Here is a 24437-nt window from a genome sequence, read left to right as displayed (position 1 = left end):
CCCCTTTACATTGGTATTCTATCTGATTAGAGTGGCCAAAGGTTCAATTGTAAGGATATATAACAGGGGAGCCAAAGGGCAACCCTGTCTAGTACCATTTTTTACCTCAAAATGGTCAGACTCAGCAAATGGGTTAATTATTTTTGCTGTAGAACTCCTATATAACAACATAGTTTTGTGTCTAAACATTGCCTCTAACATTCTTATCTGCAGATATTTTAAATCAATCCTACTGAAACGTCCTCCTAAGCTTTTGCCTTTTCCTACCTGGGACTTGTCTTTAGTCCTTCAGACTCTTTGTGAACCTCCTTATGAACCCTTACAGGATATTTCCCTAAAGCTCCTTACAATCAAGACTATCTTCATGGTAGCCATCACCTCCGCAAAAGAGGATAGGAGGACTACAGGCTCTTTCTGCAGCTTCTGAGTTTACCATCTTCCATCAAGACAAAGTAATTTTGCATCCCAGACCTTCCTTTTTACCTAAGCTTATTTCAAAGAAATCTATGAGCCAACCTATAATTCTGCCTTCCTTCTGCCAATCTCAATCTTTGGAGCTTGAAAGAAAGTGGCATCTCCTAGATATAAGAAGAGCGTTGGAAATCTATCTTCAGAGATCACAAGGCTTTAGGAACTCTGATAATCTCTTTGTCACTTTTCAAGGCTCTGGTAAAGGTAGAAAAGCCTCCAGACCTACTATTGCCAGGTGGCTAATGGAAGACAAAAAACTGGCTTATGAAATAGCCCATTCCACAAGAGCAATGGCAACTTCCTGGGCTGAAAGATCTGCAGCTTCGCCAGAAGGCATCTTTAAGGCGGCTACTTGGTCTTCATTCCACACCTTTTTTAAGCATTATAGGCTGGACATATTCTCATCCTCTGAAGCGGCTGTTGGGCGGAAGGTGCTCCAGGCAGTGGCCTTCTAATTTCCCACCCTTTGTTTGTTACAGGGATCTTGCTATATCCCATTTGTTCAATACTGCCACTATACAAGAGGAAAAGCCTTAATTTTACTAACCGTAAATTCCTTTTTTCTTATAGTGGCAGTACTGCCGTTCCCTCCTCTTTTTGTATGGTTTAAATTAATTTCACAGTATACAGTCTCCGTATGGTTCTTTTTATAACTGGTGTTTCCTTTGAGGTACAGGAGTTATATGGGCAGCAGGCGGGGTCTATCCTATATATTCAAATTTGAGGGGAAGCTTCTTGTCCATAACAGAAGTTCCTCCCACTTGTTCAGTACTGCCACTATACTAAGAAAAAAGGAATTTACGGTAAGTAAAATTACTGTATTTCCTATCACAGGTTTGCTAACAACAATCTTAATTCATCATATCATATTCAATGTTGCCCTGAACAAAAATGCTAGCATGTAAATCATGGTATGTCACATCCAATGCTAGCATGTAAATCATGGTATGTCACAGCCAATTCTAGCATGTAAATCATGCTATTCCACATCCAATGAGAGCATGTAAATCATGGTATGTCACATCCAATAAGAGCATGTAAATCATGGTATGTCACATCTAATGAGAGAATTTAAATCATGGTATGCCACATCCAATGCCAGCATGTAAATTATGATATGTCATTTCCAGTGCTAGCATGTAAATCACTATGCCACAACTAAAGCTAGCTTGTAAATTATGGTATGCAACATCTAATGCTAGCATATAAATCATGCTATGCCACATCCAATGCTAGAATGTAAATCATGGTAGGTCATATCCAATGAGAGCATCTCCCGTTGCCCCAGGCCGCCGAAGGCGCCCCACCGATGTACGTTACATTTAACCCTTCACAGGCTTCCACTCTGGTTACTTCCCTCCCGGACCCTGAAAAACAGCCCATGCCATTCTTCCGAAGGGTGGCTCAGATACGCAAGACATATTCCGCTGCCTGGCGGGATCTATACAGCCTATGTGAAATTAAAGCTGGTGATGCATATTGGCCAATTATGGCAAGGAGTTTCAATGATGCTCCTCTCACTACAGATTTGGACTTTCAGTCCGGAATTACCTTTTGTGAACAACTTCGTGCCTGGGCCCAAGATAAACTGGCTGACCAGGCCACTTGCATAAATGATATTGTCTAGGACAAGATTGAGTCCATAGAAAAGTATCACTCACGTCTGACCCAAACATTTTCTGACCTAGGCTTTAGTGTTTATAATAAAACACACACACAGATGTTATCCGCTGCTTTTGTGGCCGGTCTAAGATAACAATCGTAAAGGTTTGATACTTGCACGTCCTGAGTATAGAATAATCTCCCTGGATACTCTCTTGTTGGTTGCTAAAGGGTTGGAGTCCGTGTTACAGCCCACACAGAGGAGGACAAAAGAACATAGAAAGGTAAACGGCGTTCATAATACACTCTTGGCCTTTCTTTATGAAAGCACTTCTTAAGGCGTTAGATGAAAACAAGTCACTGAATGCCAAATTGGACACGTACAGTGACCATCTGGGCATTCAGGATGGGAAATACCAAGATTTACTTGCTGAGCATTGTGGTGACATTGGTGATACACCACAAGCATAAAACTCGTCAGGCTGATCATGAAAAAGAAATGAAAGCTTTGACGGATAAATATGCACAGGAAATAAATCAGCTTAAAACGCAATTGGACGAGTATGAAAAGGAGAGTCAGAAATCAAACAGTGAGGTTAGCAGCCATCATTCTGTGCCAAAAAGTTGCTCAAAAAGGCAAGAAAAGACTATCTGTAAATCCCCTCCTTGTTATGATTTTACCACACCAGACCAGGTTTTCATAAAACAGTCTCAAAGTAAAGATGTGAATAATTCAGAGAAAACACCTGTAGATTCTTGGCAATCTTGGGCAAAACAGTTTGAAAAGACTGTCTTGGCCAAACTTGAGAGGGAGAGTCTAGTTCAAGGTGATAGGAATGAAAACAGACATGGTTCTGTACACTGGCAGGATTCTGATGCTGATCAGAATTGTGACAGTGAACGAGAAGCTCAGAGTGATGGGAGTGAAAGTGATTGCACTGTCCACTCTGAAGGCCATGTGACTGATATGCCATCTGCACTGTTGTACGGATCTAATTCCTCTTCAGCAGACAGATCGCATAGACGTTTACCCAGACACAGGGAAAGTAAAAGAGGTCGTAAATCAATGATGCCTATTTATGAAAAGGTTATTAAATTCCTTAGAGAGACTGTCCCACAATTTTCTAGAGGCTCAGGAAACATATCTGAACATCTGGAATATTATGATAGAGCAATGAATTAATTGGGCATGTATGATGACATTCATAAGAAATGGTTCATCACGTGGACCTTTGATTCAATGTGCCGTGTTTATCTAGAAAGTCTTCAAGCTATACAGTTAATGTCCTGGTCCAAGATGAAATAAGAAATAATCATGGAATATGGTAAGTATAAAACCATTGCTTCTGCTAAGAAGGCGCTTTATAACTTAAAGTGCCGTCCAGATCAAAGCCCCAGAGAATTTTTAATAATTCTTAAAACTGCATACTCCGTGGCCCAAAGAAAACCCAGGTATGAAAGTACAGACTTCAAAGATCTGTATTTTCATGCCATGCCGGTAAACATACTACAAATGAATCTTGCAAGAGATTACGATTGTAAGTTACCATTAGAATGGCTAGACAGTCAGTGCATGAAATTGTATACTATACACCATGCACATGACGAAAATCAGCCAAAGGTTAAGAAAACTGGTGATAAAATGGTGTCAGAGACTAAAATTCAGTTAGGTTTAGAAACCCAACAGAAAAAGAGGACCTATTCTGAGGTTTTGAAAACAGCAAAACCTCAGAAACAGGAAAACGCCAGATGCAATTCTGCAAATTCCTCTAATAACTCTGAAAAATCCAATGCCAATGGGAATAAACGCCCCTGGGTTAATAAGAACCAAGGCAATTCCCAATGGAGAAGGAATCCTCAGGGAAATAGGAGATATGGAAACAGAAACAACCAATCTGCTTCCAATAACTCCCGACAGTCTCAGCCATCCCAGCCAAATTCTAATGGGCAAAGACAAAACGGCATTAGGGGAAATAATTTGCGTTGTCAGGTTGGTCAATTGACAGACCAGATGGGCAAATTAATGGAGAAAATAACAAAGATTAACCAAGTGTCAGGATTCACACCGTGACCTCCAGACTGCCAGACAGGGTCACCCCTTTACTGCCCAAAGAGGGATTTGAACCTTTGTACTCTGTGGTTCTGAACCTGCTCTCTTACCTCTGAGCCATTTCAGGACTTTGGATAACTCTCGTTTATACCTGAATTGCCTGCAGCACTAGGGGGCTGGACTTCACCTGGCTCAGACCTGTCAGTAACTCTCCAGCTGAATCTAATACCTAATTAACAAGGTATAAGACACTGCCCCTCCCTAAGGGCAGTGTCAGTTCAATGACTCTGGTTAGAGTATTGTTATTCCACGTTCCAGTATTGTCCTGACCTTGGATTGCTACTCGTTTGTACCCTGACCTCTGGCATCCCTTGACCTCGGCTTGCTACTCGTATCTCCTAATTTCTGGCATCCTCTGACCATTGGCTTACATACGACTATTCTCCTGGATTTCCTTTTCTGTACTGCGACTTCAAGCATTCACCTGCACAGCCCCCGTGCACAGATTCACAGGCCAGGTGAGTTCTACCTTGACCACCTTGGCCTGTGTCTAATTGCAAGGGTGAGCATATCTCTGCATATTGGACTCCCAGCAAGGTAAGCCTGACAGATTGAACTGACCATTATGGAGTCCACAGAGATAAGGACGATGCTCACCCTAGAGATACGGAAGATGCTAACCCCTCTTGTGCAGCAAGTGTCCAGCCTGACCCAGACTGTTTCGGAGTTGCAGCAAGAAGTTTTATCTCTTAAAGGCACAGTACGCCCAGTTCCAGAACCTGCTTATCCAGAGCCGTTTGTTGTGATGCCTAACCGATTTGATGGTTCCCGTTCCTCCTACACAGCATTCAGACTGGATTGTGAACTTCTTTTTGCTCTTAAGCCTAAAACTTACAACAGTGACTTTGTCAAAGTCCGTTCGGCCATCAACTTACTTTTCGGACGGATCAAGGAGTGGGCATACCGGAAGCTACAGGAGAAAAGCACTGTCTTGGACAGCTGGGAGTCATTCATGACCGCTATGGACTCTCAGAGCCTTACCTCCAGGAAGGCTACTCCCAAACCTGCTCCGTCTAACCGCAGATCGCGGTTACCTAAAGAAAAGGACTCCTACCAAGTCCCCATGATGTCACAGCGCAAAACCACCTTCAGTGAACCGCCTTGTAACCCTGTTTTCCCTCAAGCTAGCTGTGAAACTCCAATGGACATGGAGGAACTGCCTTGTGACCCTGTTTTTCCTCAAGCTAGCTGTGAATCTCCAGTGGACATGGAGGAACCCATGGAGATAGGCTTCGTCCGCTCTAGAACAAGACTGCCATCTAGAGAAAGAGACCGAAGGAGGGCTTGTTGTCTCTGTTTCAATTGTGGAGAAGGAGGGCACTTTATCTCCCACTGCCCTATTCGCCCAACTCGACCTAAGCCTCTTCAAGTAGGTACTATTCAGCTGCACCCTGTTATTCCGGCAACACAGCCAGACAAATGTCCAGGGTACTGTTGGATGTTTCCACGTTCCGTGACGCAGAAGAGTACCCAGACTACGATGGTTACTGATGCCAGTGTCTCTCAAGACCACATAATCAGTGACCACAAGAATTCACCACTTCCAGAAAACTCACCTAAGGAAAAAAGTTCAGATAAAATGACTCCTGGGACCAAGGTTTTTTGCGCCTGCACCAAACCTATGAATAGCCCAGACCCCTCTCCATTGGTACCCCAAAGTCCCCGACTGAGGGACTCCGCTCTGGAGACTTTGATTACAAGGACTTCTTCAGTGATACGGAGTCCGAAGACGAGGAATACAGTTCCCAAAAAGAATCTGTTCACGCCCGGAGTGCGTTCTTAAAGGGGAGGGTACTGTCAGGATTCACACCGTGACCTCCAGACTGCCAGACTGGGTCGCCCCTTTACTGCCCGAAGAGGGATTTGAACCTTTGTACTCTGTGGTTCTGAACCTGCTCTCTTACCTCTGAGCCATTTCAGGACTTTGGATAACTCTCGTTTATACCTGAATTGCCTGCAGCACTAGGGGGCTGGACTTCACCTGGCTCAGACCTGTCAGTAACTCTCCAGCTGAATCTAATACCTAATTAACAAGGTATAAGACACTGCCCCTCCCTAAGGGCAGTGTCAGTTCAATGACTCTGGTTAGAGTATTGTTATTCCACGTTCCAGTATTGTCCTGACCTTGGATTGCTACTCGTTTGTACCCTGACCTCTGGCATCCCTTGACCTCGGCTTGCTACTCGTATCTCCTGATTTCTGGCATCCTCTGACCATTGGCTTACCTACGACTATTCTCCTGGATTTCCTTTTCTGTACTGCGACTTCAAGCATTCACCTGCACAGCCCCCGTGCACAGATTCACAGGCCAGGTGAGTTCTACCTTGACCACCTTGGCCTGTGTCTAATTGCAAGGGTGAGCATATCTCTGCATATTGGACTCCCAGCAAGGTAAGCCTGACACCAAGTCTTTGCTATCAATCCTTTTTTAGGGACAGCTTCAATTGCAGAGCCACCTGTGCAACTGCAGCAGCAACAAGTGCCGCAGCAAATATAGCTACAGTGACTAAACAGGCTGGGTGGTCAATAGATGTAATACCTAACCCTGTTTCCTTTACAGGTACTAACAGTCAAATAAACGATAGTTGTGTTAGGAAACCTATTGCCTATCCCGTCTGTTTACTTCCGGGTGAAGGAGGCGCAACGTGTTCCTTTGCTTTTTCATTTCAGCCAAAGGCTAAAATAGCCCCAGCAACCACTAGTTTCCAGGATCCAGCCCTGAAAGGGTTATCTGATGAGATGCCGACCACTAGTTCCCGCTTGACAGTTCAAGATATTCCTACAAAGGATGGGCCTGTGGGTAAGACTGAACATTCCTCAGTACAGGTAGAAACTACTGCTGTGACTGGTAATGTATGGAAAACAAGTAATATGTTGACACATTCTAAATTCTTATGTGAATTAGAAGAACATGAAGGAAGGTACTACATGTCTGTAGAAATACAGGATTCGCTACCCCAGCCTTTCAAAGGGTTAATAGATACTGGTTCACAAGCCACTATCTTATCCAATACCTACTTCCAGCAGATAATGGACTTAGCAGCGGATAAGCCGAAGCTAAGAGATTTCCCCAATGCTCTATTGAGTGTAGGAGGAAATGCCCTTCATGTTATTGGCAATACCTGGTTAAAGTTTAAAATGGGTAACAAAACCTTTAGACACCCGGTGATAGTGGTAGATCTACTCTGGGCATAGACATACTCTGGGCATAGACATACTCTGGGCATAGACATACTCAGAAGACTTAACACAATTATTGACTGTGTGAATGGAATTGCATGGTCGCAAGCTAAGGTTCCTATAACCTAGGAGAAATCACATGTACAATCTGATCGTAACTGCCATGTAATAGAAGAAAGACCTGACTCGATAGAGGTACATTTTAGGAATAGTCAGTCACCTGACATGACTATCCTGCAGGTGAATGACGCAATCGCACCTGTAGATGAGCATTCCGTAAGAATTGGTAAGCACGTGTCTTAAAAACATGAGTGTTTTTCGCAGGGACCAGGTGACTAATAAAGTAATTACCTTACCAGCACCTGTATCACTGATCAAGGTACCCCACGACTCTCGTATCACCATCGGTGATGTTACGCTATACCCAGTGTACACTGACGTCATCGAAAGTGCTATTGAGATGGTGGATCCCTTCCAGAATCTAGATATACCTCTAGATCCTAATCTAAAGTTCTTGCTGGACCATAAGCCCAACCACACTATCCAAATGTCAATCAGGAAAGATAACATTTCTGTGGACTCCTTTAAATACTCTGAGCTAGATACTGACCTTATTGCTCGTGTTGACTGGTTCATCCATGTTAAAATTGTTATTGTGTGTACAATGATAATAATGACATTATGGTTGATTGTACTAAGTGTAAAATTCAAAACTCTTACAGGTACAAAAATATACAAACATGTTCATTCCACGCACGGGCCTACGATGTGATTGCACAATATGTCTGGTAACTTCCGTAGTGCTTATTCATAAGCTAAATTAATTTTGGCTATGAAATGCACTAAAGGGGGGTTATGTCAGGGTATTTATATCGGCAGACATTTTGTGCTATGATAGAAATTAATATGTACATTGTCAGTCACTCTGAACAGAGCAGACTCCATTTTGTTATTTTCAAGTTAACAAAAGACACGAGATTTCTATCCCTTCTGTAAAACTAACCACTTTGCCAGAGCTAAAGGAATTCTTAGTATATACAAACCTGTTGATAAGAGAACGGGGGATGGACAGACTGTTAGCTAAATGCTAATGGAATATAATCAATTCTAAACCCAGACATTTGTGACAGAGAAGATTAAATAATTTAATTTTACTTTCGATATTGTATAACGTCCCATTGTAAGTTTAGGGGTCATATTTAGTTATAACTGTCATATTAGAAATTATAGCAGAATTTGCCAGACACAGACTCTTGAACTGACAGAAAACTTAAGTTATAGACAACTATAAAGAAGGTAAATGATGGCAAAATAGCCACCAGGAAAAGTTAACTCTTTCCTGGATAGGTATGTTTAGTGGGACGAGACTGCCCTCTATAGACCAAATACTTAAATTGTTGAAAGGAAAGTAACCACACCCCCAGTGTCCCTATTGGTCTATCACCTAGTGAATTTTTCCTTTAAAAGTTAAGACAAAGGGAAGAGAGAGGTATGCAGAGAAAGCAAAGGGCAAGGCAGTCGGAAGCAGGCTAAGAAAGAAAAGAGTGTGAGCGAGAAATAAACATTCTAATAGCATGATATATGACTGGATAAATCACGATCAGATTTCGATATTTAGAAATCTTAGTTAACTAAGAAGTACATGGTTATAACCATTATATTCTGCAGATAGAAAGGAATAATATGTATTAATGTGACATATCACATGTTAGCATATCGTGGTATTTATCCAGGTGTATTGATTTGTTCTAAAATAAGATAAAATATCTGTTTAGGCAAGTTAAGATTCTGCTTATAGAACATGGTAGATTACTCTTATTGGATGGTTCCTGGAAATGACTAATGAGCTGGTATAAATGTTATTTTATTTAAAATCACATGAGAATAGGTCTTAATTACCTAGGAGGTCTAGCCAGCATTGAAAGGGTTATTCTGTTAGCTAGTTTTATGGCTTTACGCTGCAAGCTGTGTGAAACTTTTTCTTTGTCTCTGTGAAAGACAGTCATAAATCTTGTCTTGACAATTAAGACTGTGTTAGCCATTGGAAGATGTTTTTACATTACCATATTGTATTGCATACCATGTTATACTAAACATTCATTGATTATTGTCACGCACGTTACTTATTATTATTTAAATTGTCACAATAAATTGTATCTATTTTTATAACAAATTGTGATTTTATTTATATGGAATACATTTCACTTACACGATAACAATCTTTGGGATCTGAGAATTGAAATAGTGGGCAAGTCTCAACTGTTTGCTATTATTATCCCATAAATATCCCCACATACCAGTGCTAGCATGTAAATCATGGTATGCCACATTCAATGCTAGCATGTAATTCATGGTATCCAATGCTAGTATGTAAATCATGGTATCCAATGCTAGCATGTAAATCCTGGTATGTCACATCCAATGCTAGCATGTAAATCATGGTATGCCACATTCAATGCTAGCATGTAAATCATGGTATCCAATGCTAGCATGTAAATCCTGGTATGTCACATCCAATGCTAGCATGTAAATCATGGTATGCCACATTCAATGCTAGCATGTAAATCATGGTATGCCACATTCAATGCTAGCATGTAAATCATGGTATGCCACATTCAATGCTAGCATGTAAATCATGGTATGCCACATTCAATGCTAGTATGTAAATCATGGTATCCAATGCTAGCATGCAAATCATGGTATGTTACATCCAATGCTAGCATGTAGAACATGGTATGTCATTACCAGTGCTAGCATGTAAATCATGGTATGCCACATTCAATGCTAGCATGTAAATCGTGGTATGCCACATTCAATGCTAGCATGTGAATCATGGTATCCAATGCTAGCATGGAAATCATGGTATGTCAGATCCAATGCTAGCATGTAAATCATGGTATCCAATGCTAGCATGTACATCATGGTATGTTACATCCAATGCTAGCATGTGAATCATGGTATGCCACATTCAATGCTAGCATGTAAATCATGGTATGTCAGATCCAATGCTAGCATGTAAATCATGGTATCCAATGCTAGCATGTAAATCATGGTATGCCACATCCAATGCTAGCATGTAAGTCATGGTATGCCACACCCAATGCTAGCATGTAAGTCATGGTATGCCACACCCAATGCTAGCATGTAAGTCATGGTATGCCACACCCAATGCTAGCATGTAAGTCATGGTATGCCACACCCAATGCTAGCATGTAAGTCATGGTATGCCACACCCAATGCTAGCATGTAAGTCATGGTATGCCACACCCAATGCTAGCATGTAAGTCATGGTATGCCACACCCAATGCTAGCATGTAAGTCATGGTATGCCACACCCAATGCTAGCATGTAAGTCATGGTATGCCACACCCAATGCTAGCATGTAAGTCATGGTACGCCACATCCAATGCTAGCATGTAAATCATGGTATGTCACAGCCAATTCTAGCATGTAAATCATGGGATGCCACATCCAAAAGCTAGCATGTAAATCATGGTATGTCACATCCCATACTAGCATGTAAATCATGCAATGCCACATCTAAAGCTAGCATGTTAATCGTGGTATGCCACATCCAAAGCTAGCATTTAAGTCATGGTATGCCACATCCAAAGCTAGCATTTAAGTCATGGTATGATGCATCCAATGCTAGCATGTAGATCATGGTATGTCACATCCAATGCTAGCATTTAAATCATGGTATGTTATTACCAGTGCTAGCATGTAAATCATGGTATGCCACATTCAATGCTAGCATGTAAATCATGGTATCCAATGCTAGCATGTAAATCCTAGAGCTCCACTATTAGCTTTTGCCACATACTTTCCAAATGCATGCAGTCAGAACAGAGCTGGGAAAGTTTCTCTGTTTCCATGGCAATCAGGGACTGATCTGAGAGTGAGATGGAGATTGTCATGGAAACAGGAGGCAGAGATTCATCCTGCACACCCTTCCCCCAAACAGTGTTACACTGCTACTCCACACAGTTTCACACTGCCACCCCCACACAGAAAGACTGTTGATTTGAGAATCAATTCCTTTTACCATGCAGTGCAACACTACCCTGTATTACAGTTTCACTGTCACAATACCTATTGCTCTTGTGTGTCAGTTTGCATTTCACACCAGCACACATGTCCTGCGAGTTACTTCTTTCCACTTAGTGTCAGTTACCCCACAATTCGCTTGTTTCACTGATTGTCTCACTATGTGTTGTCATTAAACAGCAGCTCATGCCAGCCTGCCTGCCAACACACCTTAATAAACTGCCAAATCTTCTGACACATTTTTCTGTGTCAGAAAGTATATACCATTAAAGCACAAATATTGTACAAGCCTTCACTACATACTTATTACTCAACAAAAATAACCAGTGGGAACTGTACCAAACTGACAGTGTCATTTAATTTAGGGTTATTATTTTAGTTTGTGTACTGTCTATTTGGAAACATGATTTCATCAGGCAATTAAATAAATAGTTGAAAATGACAATCTATGTATTTAAGAATATACTGTACTTTTTGTTCTTTGTGCAAAGTAAGAAAGAAAGCATACCTCCTAATAAACCAAACGGCCAAAGGGGGCACTTATTTTAGGAGGAATAAGTGACATATGGGTTGATCATTAACAATAATTTTCTGACCTATTTGTAGCTATTAAGTATTTGCGTTAGTGATTCCATCGTATACACTGCACTTTACTGTGAGCTCTATTTCATGATCCACATATTTTTGTTAATATATTCACACCCCTCACATTACTGTGAATCTTACCATTGTAGAGCCCTTTGATACACGCATACTATCAGTTACTGTAAGATTTGTATTTACATACTACACATTAATGGTAGTTTGATAGCTATGCACATTATTGGGAGTATTGTTACAGAGGAGGATTGTAGTAAAAGCCTTCACACTGTGTACTGCAGTCAGTGAATATTATTGATTTGAAGCTTTGTTATATGATATTACAATTATGTATATAGCACCAACATATTCCACAGCGCTATACAATAGATAAACAAGACAAACATTTCATTCTAACAAAAGACGTTTGACATACAGGAACAGTAGGTGAAGAGGGCCCTACCCAAACAAGCTTACAGTTTAACGTGATGAGGGACAATGACACAAAGGGAATCAGTTCAGATGATCTGTATGTACCTGTAGAATGGGAGGGGATGTTTGGACAGAGGGAACACAGGCCAGATTTGTGAAGGGTGAAGAGAAGAAGCAAGTGGTCAACAATGTAGAAACATCAAGAAGAATAAGTAGCAAATAATTGTGTTATTAGTGACCTTGGTCAGGGCAGCCTCTGTGGGATGTTGGGAGTGGAAGCCACACTATAGCGGGTCACGTAAGGAATTGGAATTCAGATCTGTTAGCAGGGCCAGCGCGTCCATAAAGCGGCATAAGCGGCCTTCCTGTCAGTACGGCCGGGTACAGGAACCTGAAACTCCTGTACCGCGGTTTGCTCTGCTTGGCCACGCTACCATAAAGATAGGAGACACACCAGGGATGGGGGGAAGGAACTCTATAGGACAGGGGAGGGGGGGGGGACACTATGGGACGGGGGAGGAAAGAACACTATGGGACAGGGGAGGGGTAGAGGAAAGGATACTATGGGACAGGGGAGGAGGTGGGAAAGAACACTAGAAAATAGGGAGGGAAGAGGAACACTAGGGGAGGAGAGAGAGAGGAACATTAAGGGGGGCACTAAGGTATAGGGGAGGGAAGGGAACACTGGGGTAGGGGGAACCACTAAAAGAGAAGGGAGAGGAACATTAAGGGGTATGCGAGGGCACTAAGACAAGTAAGAGGGGGGGAGGAACACTAAGGGGCAGGGAAGGGAGGGGAGGGGAGAGGAACACTAAGGGACTAGGAAGGAAGGGGAGAGGAACACTAATGGACAGGAAGATGAGAGGAGAGGTCCACTAATAGACATGTAGCGTAGGAGAGAGGAACATTAAGGGACATGGAGGGGAGAGTGGCACAAAGGGGAACCTGAGTGGGGAGAAAGACACACAGAGTGACATGAGGGGCGAGAAAGACACACAGATGGGCCTGGGGGTGAGAAAGTTCAGAGGGGCTGGGGATGAAAGCGGCACACAGAAGGGCCTGGGGGTGGAGATACAAAGGGGCTGAGGGTGTAAGAGATACAGAGGGGCTGGAGAAGAGGAAACAGAGGGGCTGGGGGAGATAGACGGGCTGGTGGTGAAAAAGAAATACACAACGGAGCTGGTAAAAGTAAAAGACAAAGGGGCTGGGAGAGAATGACACACAAAGGGGCTGGGGGGAGTAAGACACACAAAGGGAGGTTGTAAGAGAGGCACAATGGTGAAAAAGAGGGGATAAGATATCCTAAAGGGGGTAAGATTTAAAAAAGGGGGATAAGAAACAAAAGGCTGGTTAAGAGGCACACAGGTTAGGATGCTTTTGGGGGGGAGCAAACTCATCTTCGCCTGTGTACCCAAAACTCCTTGCACTGGCCCTATCTGTGAGTCAAGTATAAACAAGCCTTTTAAGGAGATTGGAGGCAAAAGGAAATGGAGAAATAGAAAATAAAGACCCAGGCACAACAACCGTGTCAAGATGCTTTTTTAGTATGGGCATGACCAATGCATGTTAGAAGGACAAGGGGAATATAACACAGGAAAGAGAGAGATTGAAGATTTTAGTCAAGAATTGGACAGTCGCAGACAGGCCCGGACTGGCCATCGGGCAAACCGGGCAAATGCCCGGTGGGCCGCGATGGCCACGGGCCGAGGCCGGGGAGATCCAGCCGGTCTATGCAGGGCCGGCGCTATCCAAGCGCCGGCCCCGCTGTGTTGCATGAAGGGCCGGTGGGGAGATCAAAGATCTCCCTCACCGGCCCACATGCTGTCAAACGCGGCCGCCGGCGGGGAGAGAGGGAGGGAGACAGCCTGCCTGGAGAGAGGACCCGGCGGAGCTCTAACCTGCAGCTCCGCCGGGTTTCTCTTGCGAGATCCGGGCCGTTGCCATGGCAACCGGCCCGGTCTCGCGAGAGTGAACTCTAGCCCCACAGGCTAGAGTTCACTTACCACGAGGACCACCAGGGATGGATGTCAGCGCCCCCCCCCCCTTCCAGGCTACAGGTAAGAAATAAAAAATAAATAAAAAAAATTAATAAAAAAAAAACTCACTATTGGCATTTACCTGCCTCCCCCAATACACAATCCTTGCAAACACACACATCACCCTCACCCAGCACCCTAACATCCTCGCCCAGCACCCTAACATCCTCGCCCAGCACCCTAACATACTCGCCCAGCACCCTAACATACTCGCCCAGCACCCTAACATACTCACCCAGCACCCTAACACAGCACCCTAACACACACACATCACCTTCACACAGCACCCTAACACACACACATCACCTTCACACAGCACCCTCACACACACACACAGCGCCCTCACTCACACACACATACTGCGCCCTCACACACACATACTGCGCCCTCACACACACATACTGCACCCTCACACACACACATACTGCACCCTCACACACACGCACTATACTCCTCACAAATGCACACTACATCCCTCACACACACAGCAACCCCCAAACACGCTGCACCACTCCTATACGCACTCCTTCACACACACTAGGTCCCCTATACACAGACGCTGCACCACCTACACACACACACTACATTTCTGACATACACACTCTGGATACCCTATGCACACACTAGATTCCATTTAAGCAAACACATAGTGTCTCCATAAATGGGATACCGTGAGTATCCCAATTATGGAAACCCCTGAGACAAGTTTCAGGAAAACACAACGCAAGCATGTTATTAAATTTGCTTGCGCTGTGCAGAACAAATACAGGGCCCTTTTCTCATGCCCTGGAAGAGCATTGAACCAACATGCTCACTTTGAGATGGGGCGTGCTTGTCATTGGGGATGACAAAACACACCCTATCTGGCCCCGCCCCCTTTTCAGTGGGCCGCTGTGAATAAAAAATGCCCGGGCCGAATTTTTCCCCCAGTCCGGCCCTGGTCGCAGATGAGAGAGCCTGAGTAAGGTGCGAGGATATGGGATCAAGGGGCACGTGGTAGGACCGAAGGAAAGGTGAGGCAAAGAAACGTCCTCTTCAGAAACAGAAATAAATATATACTAAGTGTAGAGAAGGAGGCTGGCAGTAGTGGAGAGAAGCTACTGAGGCAATTTCTTTTTGGATTTTGTCAATATTTTTTCCTGTGAAGTAGGATGTAAAATTGACAGCAGTAAGAATAGTAAATGGGAGAGCCAATGTAGGGTGCCTCAATGAATTCAAATTTTAAAAGAGGCATTTCGAGTAATTTCGAGTCATTCAAGAAGGAGGCATTTTGAATCATTCAAAAAGGTGGAGGTAAAGGAATTGAAATATGTTTGCTTGGTTAAAGACAGGGTGAAGGTATAAGAATGCAACATAAATTTGTAGTGCAGAAAATCAGCCGTACTACGAGACTTCGTCCAATAACGTTCTGCCACCCTTGAGCACCTTTGGATGTATGGGGTTGATTTGGTATGACAAGGTAGGCAGTGATTGCCAATGCAGATTATTGCTAAATTTAATTGCCGTGGAGCTCTGTCAAAAACTGTACAGCCCTACATACTGAAAAATACTAGTATGTTTTATTGCTGTGGAGCAGGATACATTCAGTAATTTTCTTAGGTGATATCACAGTAGACAGTTTGCCAAAGTCCTGTTTAGGAGACTGTCAGGGTTATGCACTAAAGGGAGAATTCTAAGTGAATTAAATAATTCAAAGGAAATTTCAGATTTAGGCCAAAGACTGAAATAATATTTCTGGATCGGCTATTTTGACCTTGAATTTGAAATTCACTTTGAATTCTGATTTTTATGACTCTTTGGAGAGAATGAATGTAGGGCTGGTGAAGTAAACCAAAGTAGTGAGTAATTTTAATATCAGCTATGGAGAAAATAATGGGCATAAAAACCTGAGTAAATAAATAAATCATAAGTAACTCATAGCTAGCAAAAAAAAAATATAGTAACACAGTGCCCAACCCCAAAAAATAACAGTCCTCGATAAGTTTTAGACAACCAAAAGCAGTGGATTATACTATGACTACCCTAAAAATAACTCATGGTTATTTGAGTAACGGCAAGTTGTATGGGTGTCTTATATCACCGCAACCTGTTCGCAAGATGTAAGGAAGCTGGAACACATGGCATGTGAGGTAGGACTGCCTCGATGGAGCAAACGGTAGGAGCAGTGGATACTAATTGCTGGTAACTGTTGAGGGAAGAGGTTGGAGATCTACATCTGTAACTGTCTGACTGTGTGTTCGTCTCTGCCTGTATGTCAGTTTGACAGTGTATGTGCATCTTTTGTATGTGTGTGTGTGTGTGTATGGCTTTGTGTCTATTTGACAGTGGTTGTGTGTGTATGTCTGGATGTTTGTCTGTTGAATAGTGGATGTGTGTATCCATTGTGAGTGTGTATGTCTGCCTGTGTGTCTATCTGACGGTGTGTGTATCTAATTGTGTGTGAGTTTGTATATATGGTTGTGTGTTTGCTTGACAGTATGTATATACAGTTGCAATCAAAATTATTTAACCCATATTAAAAATCAGGTTTATTGTCAAAATGTACAGACTTTCATCTGTTTACAATGAACAAATCAAACAAAAGCAATTGAAATAGTTTAACATAATGAATGCTGAAAATGCAACTTATATTGACTTCTCCAGTCTCAACGTTATTCAACCCGTTCATGGCAAGTCTTGCTGGTATGATCTGCTGAAAAAAAGATGTACAGGGAGTGCAGAATTATTAGGCAAATGAGTATTTTGACCACATCATCCTCTTTATGCATGTTGTTTTACTCCAAGCTGTATAGGCTCAAAAGCCTACTACCAATTAAGCATATTAGGTGATGTGCATCTCTGTAATGAGAAGGGGTGTGGTCTAATGACATCAACACCCTATATCAGGTGTGCATAATTATTAGGCAACTTCCTTTCCTTTGGCAAAATGGGTCAAAAGAAGGACTTGACAGGCTCAGAAAAGTCAAAAATAGTGAGATATCTTGCAGAGGGATGCAGCACTCTTAAAATTGCAAAGCTTCTGAAGCGTGATCATCGAACAATCAAGCGTTTCATTCAAAATAGTCAACAGGGTCGCAAGAAGCGTGTGGAGAAACCAAGGCGCAAAATAACTGCCCATGAACTGAGAAAAGTCAAGCGTGCAGCTGCCAAGATGCCACTTGCCACCAGTTTGGCCATATTTCAGAGCTGCAACATCACTGGAGTGCCCAAAAGCACAAGGTGTGCAATACTCAGAGACATGGCCAAGGTAAGAGAGGCTGAAAGACGACCACCACTGAACAAGACACACAAGCTGAAACGTCAAGACTGGGCCAAGAAATATCTCAAGACTGATTTTTCTAAGGTTTTATGGACTGATGAAATGAGAGTGAGTCTTGATGGGCCAGATGGATGGGCCCGTGGCTGGATTGGTAAAGGGCAGAGAGCTCCAGTCCGACGCCAGCAAGGTGGAGGTGGAGTACTGGTTTGGGCTGGTATCATCAAAGATGAGCTTGTGGGGCCTTTTCGGGTTGAGGATGGAGTCAAGCTCAACTCCCAGTCCTACTGCCAGTTTCTGGAAGACACCTTCTTCAAGCAGTGGTACAGGAAGAAGTCTGCATCCTTCAAGAAAAACATGATTTTCATGCAGGACAATGCTCCATCACACGCGTCCAAGTACTCCACAGCGTGGCTGGCAAGAAAGGGTATAAAAGAAGAAAATCTAATGACATGGCCTTCTTGTTCACCTGATCTGAACCCCATTGAGAACCGGTGGTCCATCATCAAATGTGAGATTTACAAGGAGGGAAAACAGTACACCTCTCTGAACAGTGTCTGGGAGGCTGTGGTTGCTGCTGCACGCAATGTTGATGGTGAACAGATCAAAACACTGACAGAATCCATGGATGGCAGGCTTTTGAGTGTCCTTGCAAAGAAAGGTGGCTATATTGGTCACTGATTTGTTTTTGTTATGTTTTTGAATGTCAGAAATGTATATTTGTGAATGTTGAGATGTTATATTGGTTTCACTGGTAAAAATAAATAATTGAAATGGGTATATATTTGTTTTTTGTTAAGTTGCCTAATAATTATGCACAGTAATAGTCACCTGCACACACAGATATCCCCCTAAAATAGCTATAACTAAAAACAAACTAAAAACTACTTCCAAAAATATTCAGCTTTGATATTAATGAGTTTTTTGGGTTCATTGAGAACATGGTTGTTGTTCAATTATAAAATTAATCCTCAAAAATACAACTTGCCTAATAATTCTGCACTCCCTGTATAGGCAGACACCAGCTTCTGGCAGCGTTCCTGATTAATCTTAGCCCATTGCTCGTGAGCAATGACCTCTAGTTCAGTAATATTCTTGTGTTGGTGTGTAGCTACCACCTTCTTCAAATCACATCAGAGATTTTCTACAGGGTTCAAGTCAGGTGACTGTGATGGCCACTGTAGAGTTTTCCAGTATGTCACCGTGTATGTGTGCATGCCATTGTATGTTTGTGTCTGGCAATATGTATGTGTGTATTTTGAAAGAGTGTGTGTATGAAAGTTTATGTGTGTAGTATATAGGTGTGGGAAGGAGTGTGTATCTAGGTGAGGGGGCCTGGCCAATGTTTCTTTAAGGGGCTCTGAGATTTCTGATGGCAGGCAGCTCTGGGGACAATGGAATCTCATTCAGAAAGGAGGACCTTTCCTTCAAAAGATGGAAATTTCAAAGGTGTTAAGGAGTCAAGTTATTACAAAATGCATAAACAAATAAATCTGATTCCAAAAATTACAAAGTGGTATCATGCTACTTTCAGATAACAGGCACGTTTTAAACTTGACGTTCAATATCTGGGTTGATGATCTCCTTTTATATATATATATATATATACACACAATATCCTTATTTATGGAATTCAGAGATCAACAAATAGAGCTATCATAATTACTATATAATTAATTCCATTTATTTTCCCTCTATGCACCTTACAGAAATCTAGACCCGTTTTTTATTCCTAGCTACCGTTCTATTTTGAAAAATCCTCCTCCAGATGTCTCACCTTCTCTCATCTCATCCTCACTCCTCTCCCCTCAACTCTTTTCACTTCTCACTACACCCACGCTCCTCCACCCTTTCTCTTCTCTGCCCCTGCCCTGCATATTTTTTTTCTTTCTCTTTTTTTTAAATCATGGCTTTATTTTTCTGTGCTTTCTTCATCTGTATTACCCACCATTGAATTATTAACTTTGCCCCCCAGGCTGTGAATTCCTGCATTGTCTGCACCAAAAATACATCTCCCAGTGAAGTAATCCAGCACCGCTCATCACATTGGAGTGTGTCAATGAGGTGGATTTATAGTTCCCATGGACTGGCTCACAGATACACTGAATATATAATAGATATAGAATGATTATGCAGGAGATGGATAGATAGGTAGATTGAAAGATATTGGGCTACTCTGTTTCAATAGATACATCCAAGTGCCCTCTGCATTACAAGCAGCCTCTGCAGTGTGCTCATGCCTCAAAGGAGGGGGTTGGAAGAGGGGGTGGGGGGAGGGGGGTGAAGGAAAAGAAAACAAAAGGGAAGACAGAGGGAGATACTTTATGGGAAAGGAGGAAAAAGAGATACAATATGGGGAGGGAGGACAAGAGCTGCAGTTCTGTGATCACATAATTAGCAAAGACTGCTCTCCAAGAAAGGTAGTGTTGATGTGAGTCACGTGCTTCTGTGTACAACTGCAAATCACACAATGCGGGAGACATGTTGTGACGCACTCGAATCCCAAGCAGGCAGACACAGTGACATACATGCAGGTATAGTAAATATCTCAGACACAGTGACACGGGCAGGCGTAGCTTTGTCATGCCCTCTATTGTGCAAGACTCATTGAAGAAAATTCTGACGCTTTTAAGTCTGGAGTAAATTGCACGCCTCTGAGAAATTATATTGCATTCATAAATGACAGGCACATCCAATAAAATATGCAATAATGGCAATACAAGGAGATAATGAATAAAAAAACATGTACAGATTAACGGCAATATATATATTTATATACACAGGGAAACACATATATACCTACATAGTGAAGGTCGGGTAGTTTATGAATGACTCCAGAACCCTATAATAATACTGCATTATGTAGTAGGGCTAGGTTTAGGGCACTTTAAAACATAGAAAAGCACTGATACATGTCCCAGTCTGTCCGAGATTTTGTAAAGACATATACGTATTACTGGGCAAAATCTATTTGCAGCTACTTTCCTTAATTCAGTCCCAGTCCTAATAATGATATGCTGGGAGAGGAGCTGGGGAGATACAATCAGATGACTTGTCTGGCCTACACAGACGTTAAGGGCATTCAAATAACTGTTTATGACAGGCTTATTCCTGAGTGGTACTAAATATCTGTGTCTATTATTTAAAATGAGATGGGCAAAATAATAAAACCATGCATTTCATGTTTTAGGGTGCCTATTGTCAGTGTGCTTTGTGTTTTTGAAGAATAGCCACAGCCATAAAGGGGTACTATAGTGCAAGGAATACAAAGCTGTATTCCTAGTACTATAGCGCCCTCGCGCCCCCCTCCCCCTCCCAGCATAACAAGGCTTAAAATACCCTTAGTGTAAATACTCAATCGTTGCGCCGCTGTCCCTCGGTGCTGGGTCTGCGGTCCATCTCCTCCGACATCACCAAACAAGGGGGCACTAATGCTTATGCGCAGCTAACGCCGCAAACACATTAAGCCCTCCCAATAGGAAAGCATTGATGCCTTCCTATGAGATTTTTCTTGACGCTGGATGTCCTCATGCAAAGCGTGAAGATGTCCAGTGTCAGTTAGGCAACAAAAAGTCGCCTAAACACCAGGAAGTGTCTGTAGTGGCTGTCTGATATAGTAAAACTATTTTTACTACATTTGGTGTAACAACATATCGTACCCACTATTTCTGGCCTAGTTCCCCCTTTTGCGCATTCTATCCCCTTTTTGTTATATTCATGCTTTCAAGTTTTTTTTCCCCTCTTTTGTGGTCTGATTTGTCTCGTATACGATATTGTGTCTCTTAGCCTGCACTTTTGAATATTGTACCCCTCTTTAGTGTATTTTATCCCTTCTTGTGTCTCTAACTCCAGTTTTTGTATATCTTATCCCCCTTGTGTCTCTTACTCACCCTTGTATTTTACTTCCACACAATGTGTCTCTCACCCCCTTCCCCTCAGTGTCTCTTGCACTCCTTCCCTCTTCCCCTCTTTGTTTCTCTTACTCCTATTGTAGAGTGACTGTACGGACTTCTACTCAGTCTGACAGGAAGTTGCTTGCTGTTTATTCCGCACGGTCCCCACCCCTTCCATTCACTAAAAGCAGCTCCTTGACAGAACGGGTAAAGGAGGAGGATACAGAGAGAGAGGATACAGAGAGAGACAGATGACCACCTGTGCTGCCAATGTGGTAGTGCCAGCCCTGCTAGTCCTTAATGTTGTTGTAACTAGCAAAGAAAGGAGGTATAATTAGGCTTGGGTTCCTGGCAAGACAATCTACAGCTTAGGGTCTAGATCAAGCATGTCAAACTCAAAGGCTAGCAAGTGCCAACTAAACAAGGTTTAAGTTTATGTGGGCTGCAAAAAAACTAAAATGTAAATTTTCATAGAAACTTAGGTTTATTTTGAAAAGTACAGTATTAAAAATAAAACAGCGACCCCCCCTAATAAACCCAAGTCCCCCCCTCGCCTACTAAATCCCACTCCCCCCCTCGCCTACTAAATCCCACTCCCCCCCTCGCCTACTAAATCCCAGTCCCCCCCTCATCTACTAAATCCCAGTCCCTCCCTCGCCTACTAAATCTTAGTCCCCCCATGTCTACTAAATCCTTGTCCCACTGTCTACTAAACCCCTGTTCTCACACTCACTGAGACACACTCACTGACAGACGGACATACACACACACACTGACATACACACATAATCACTCCAACACACACATACACTCACAGACACACACATTCACTGACAGACACACTAAGTGACAAACAGGCTCCCTCACAGACACACACACTCATTCACAGACACACAATCACTCAGACACACGGGCTCCCTCACAGACGCACACAGACTCACTGACAGACAGACACACACACACACACACACACTGACAGAGAGACACACACAGAGACAGCCATACACACACACATACACACACAGACAGCCATACACACAGACAGCCATGCACACACACATACATCAATACACACACACATACATCAATACACACACACAGACAGCCATACACACAAAGACAGCCATACACACACACAAACACAGACAGCCATACACACAGACAGCCATATGCACACACAAAGACAGCCATACACACACAGACAACCATTCCCACACACAGACAGAAATACACACAGACATCCACACACAGCCATACACACACACACAGCCATACACACACTCACACACACAGACAGCCATGCACACAGACAGCCATACACACACAGAGACAGCCATACACACACACACACACAGCCATATATACACACAAAGACAGCCATACATACACAGACAGCCATACACACACACACAGCCATACACACACACACACACACACACACAGCCATATATACACACAAAGACAGCCATACATACACAGACAGCCATACACATACAGACAGCAATACACACACAGAGACAACAATACACACACACGGACAGCCTGGTGCCTAGTGGGGCTGCTGGGCAGGTTTACATTCAGGCAGGCAGGGGGGCAGACAGGCAGTGAGGGAGCATTGATTTTGAGCTCTCAAGGCTCAGCTCCCTCGCGCACCGCAAAGTGATGTCGGGAGCCGGAGTGAAGTCATATTCCGGCTCCCGGCATCACTGGGGGAAGCTGAGCAGGGAGAGCTTACACTCACATATTAGTTGTGGGCCGCGAGTTTGACATCTATGGTCTAGATGTATAAGTTGTCCCACAGTGTCCCAACAGGTTATAAAAATTAGAATATGTCCTCCAGATTCCTTGAGCAGTCTGTGCAGGCAGCTTGTTGTGGTGTGGAAGACCTTTCCTCTGCTGAGTGACGAAGATGGCAGTTGGGTGTCTTGGCACAATGCAAAGTATGGCACTTGGGAAAAAGTAATGAAAAAGTAATTCCTCCTGGAAAGTGTTTTCACTTGTGTTGGATTAGTGTGAAGAGTTGGGCGAGCCCCGTCTTTGGTAAACTATTGTTGCTGTGGGTAGACATAAGCAAAACAGAGATATTAGTTAATGCTGCAATGTTTGTCTTTGTTCCATCCCTGCTCTCTATCTTCCATCCAAGAACAAATACATATTTCTAAAACCAATTTCTTTCTGTCTATGCAGTTCTGAACCATATCAAGTACTTTAGCAAAGTCCATGTAAAGTCATGGTTAAAAGAAAGTACACCTTCTGAGAAGTCTGTGGTCTTGCATATCAGGACATATTAACAATAATCTGTTCCTTAGCAGGTCTTAAAATTAGGTCAATACAACCTCAGATGAACAACAACACATGACATGGTGTCATGATGTTTGTAATAACAAATATAATGCCAAAGTAGAAAAGCAATGTGTGAAAAACTAAGTACACAACGTTATCATCCAATAACTTGTAGAACCAGCTTTTTTGGCAATACCTTAAGGTAAGTGTTTTCTATATGACTTTTAAAGTCTCTAACATTGTTGTGGAAGGATTTTGGCCCACTCTTCTTTACAACGTTGTTTCAGTTCATCATGGTGTGCTGGTATTTGTTTATGCACAGCTCTCTTAAGGTCTCGCCCAGCATTCCAATCGGATTGAGATCTGGACTTTGACTGGGCCATTGCAACACCTTGATTCAATAATTTTTCAGCCATTCTTTTGTAGATTTGCTGGTGTGCTTGGGATAATTGTCCTGTTGCATGACCAAATTTTGGCCAAGCTTTAGCTGGTGGACACATGGCCTCAGGTTTGACTCAAGAATATTTTTTATACAGTGGAGTTTGTGG

Source organism: Pelobates fuscus, chromosome 2, assembly GCF_036172605.1.
Source record: "Pelobates fuscus isolate aPelFus1 chromosome 2, aPelFus1.pri, whole genome shotgun sequence".
In the NCBI taxonomy this organism is placed as follows: Eukaryota; Metazoa; Chordata; class Amphibia; order Anura; family Pelobatidae; genus Pelobates; species Pelobates fuscus.
The sequence above is the reverse complement of the archived record's forward strand: the minus strand, read 5'-3'. Positions refer to the sequence as shown.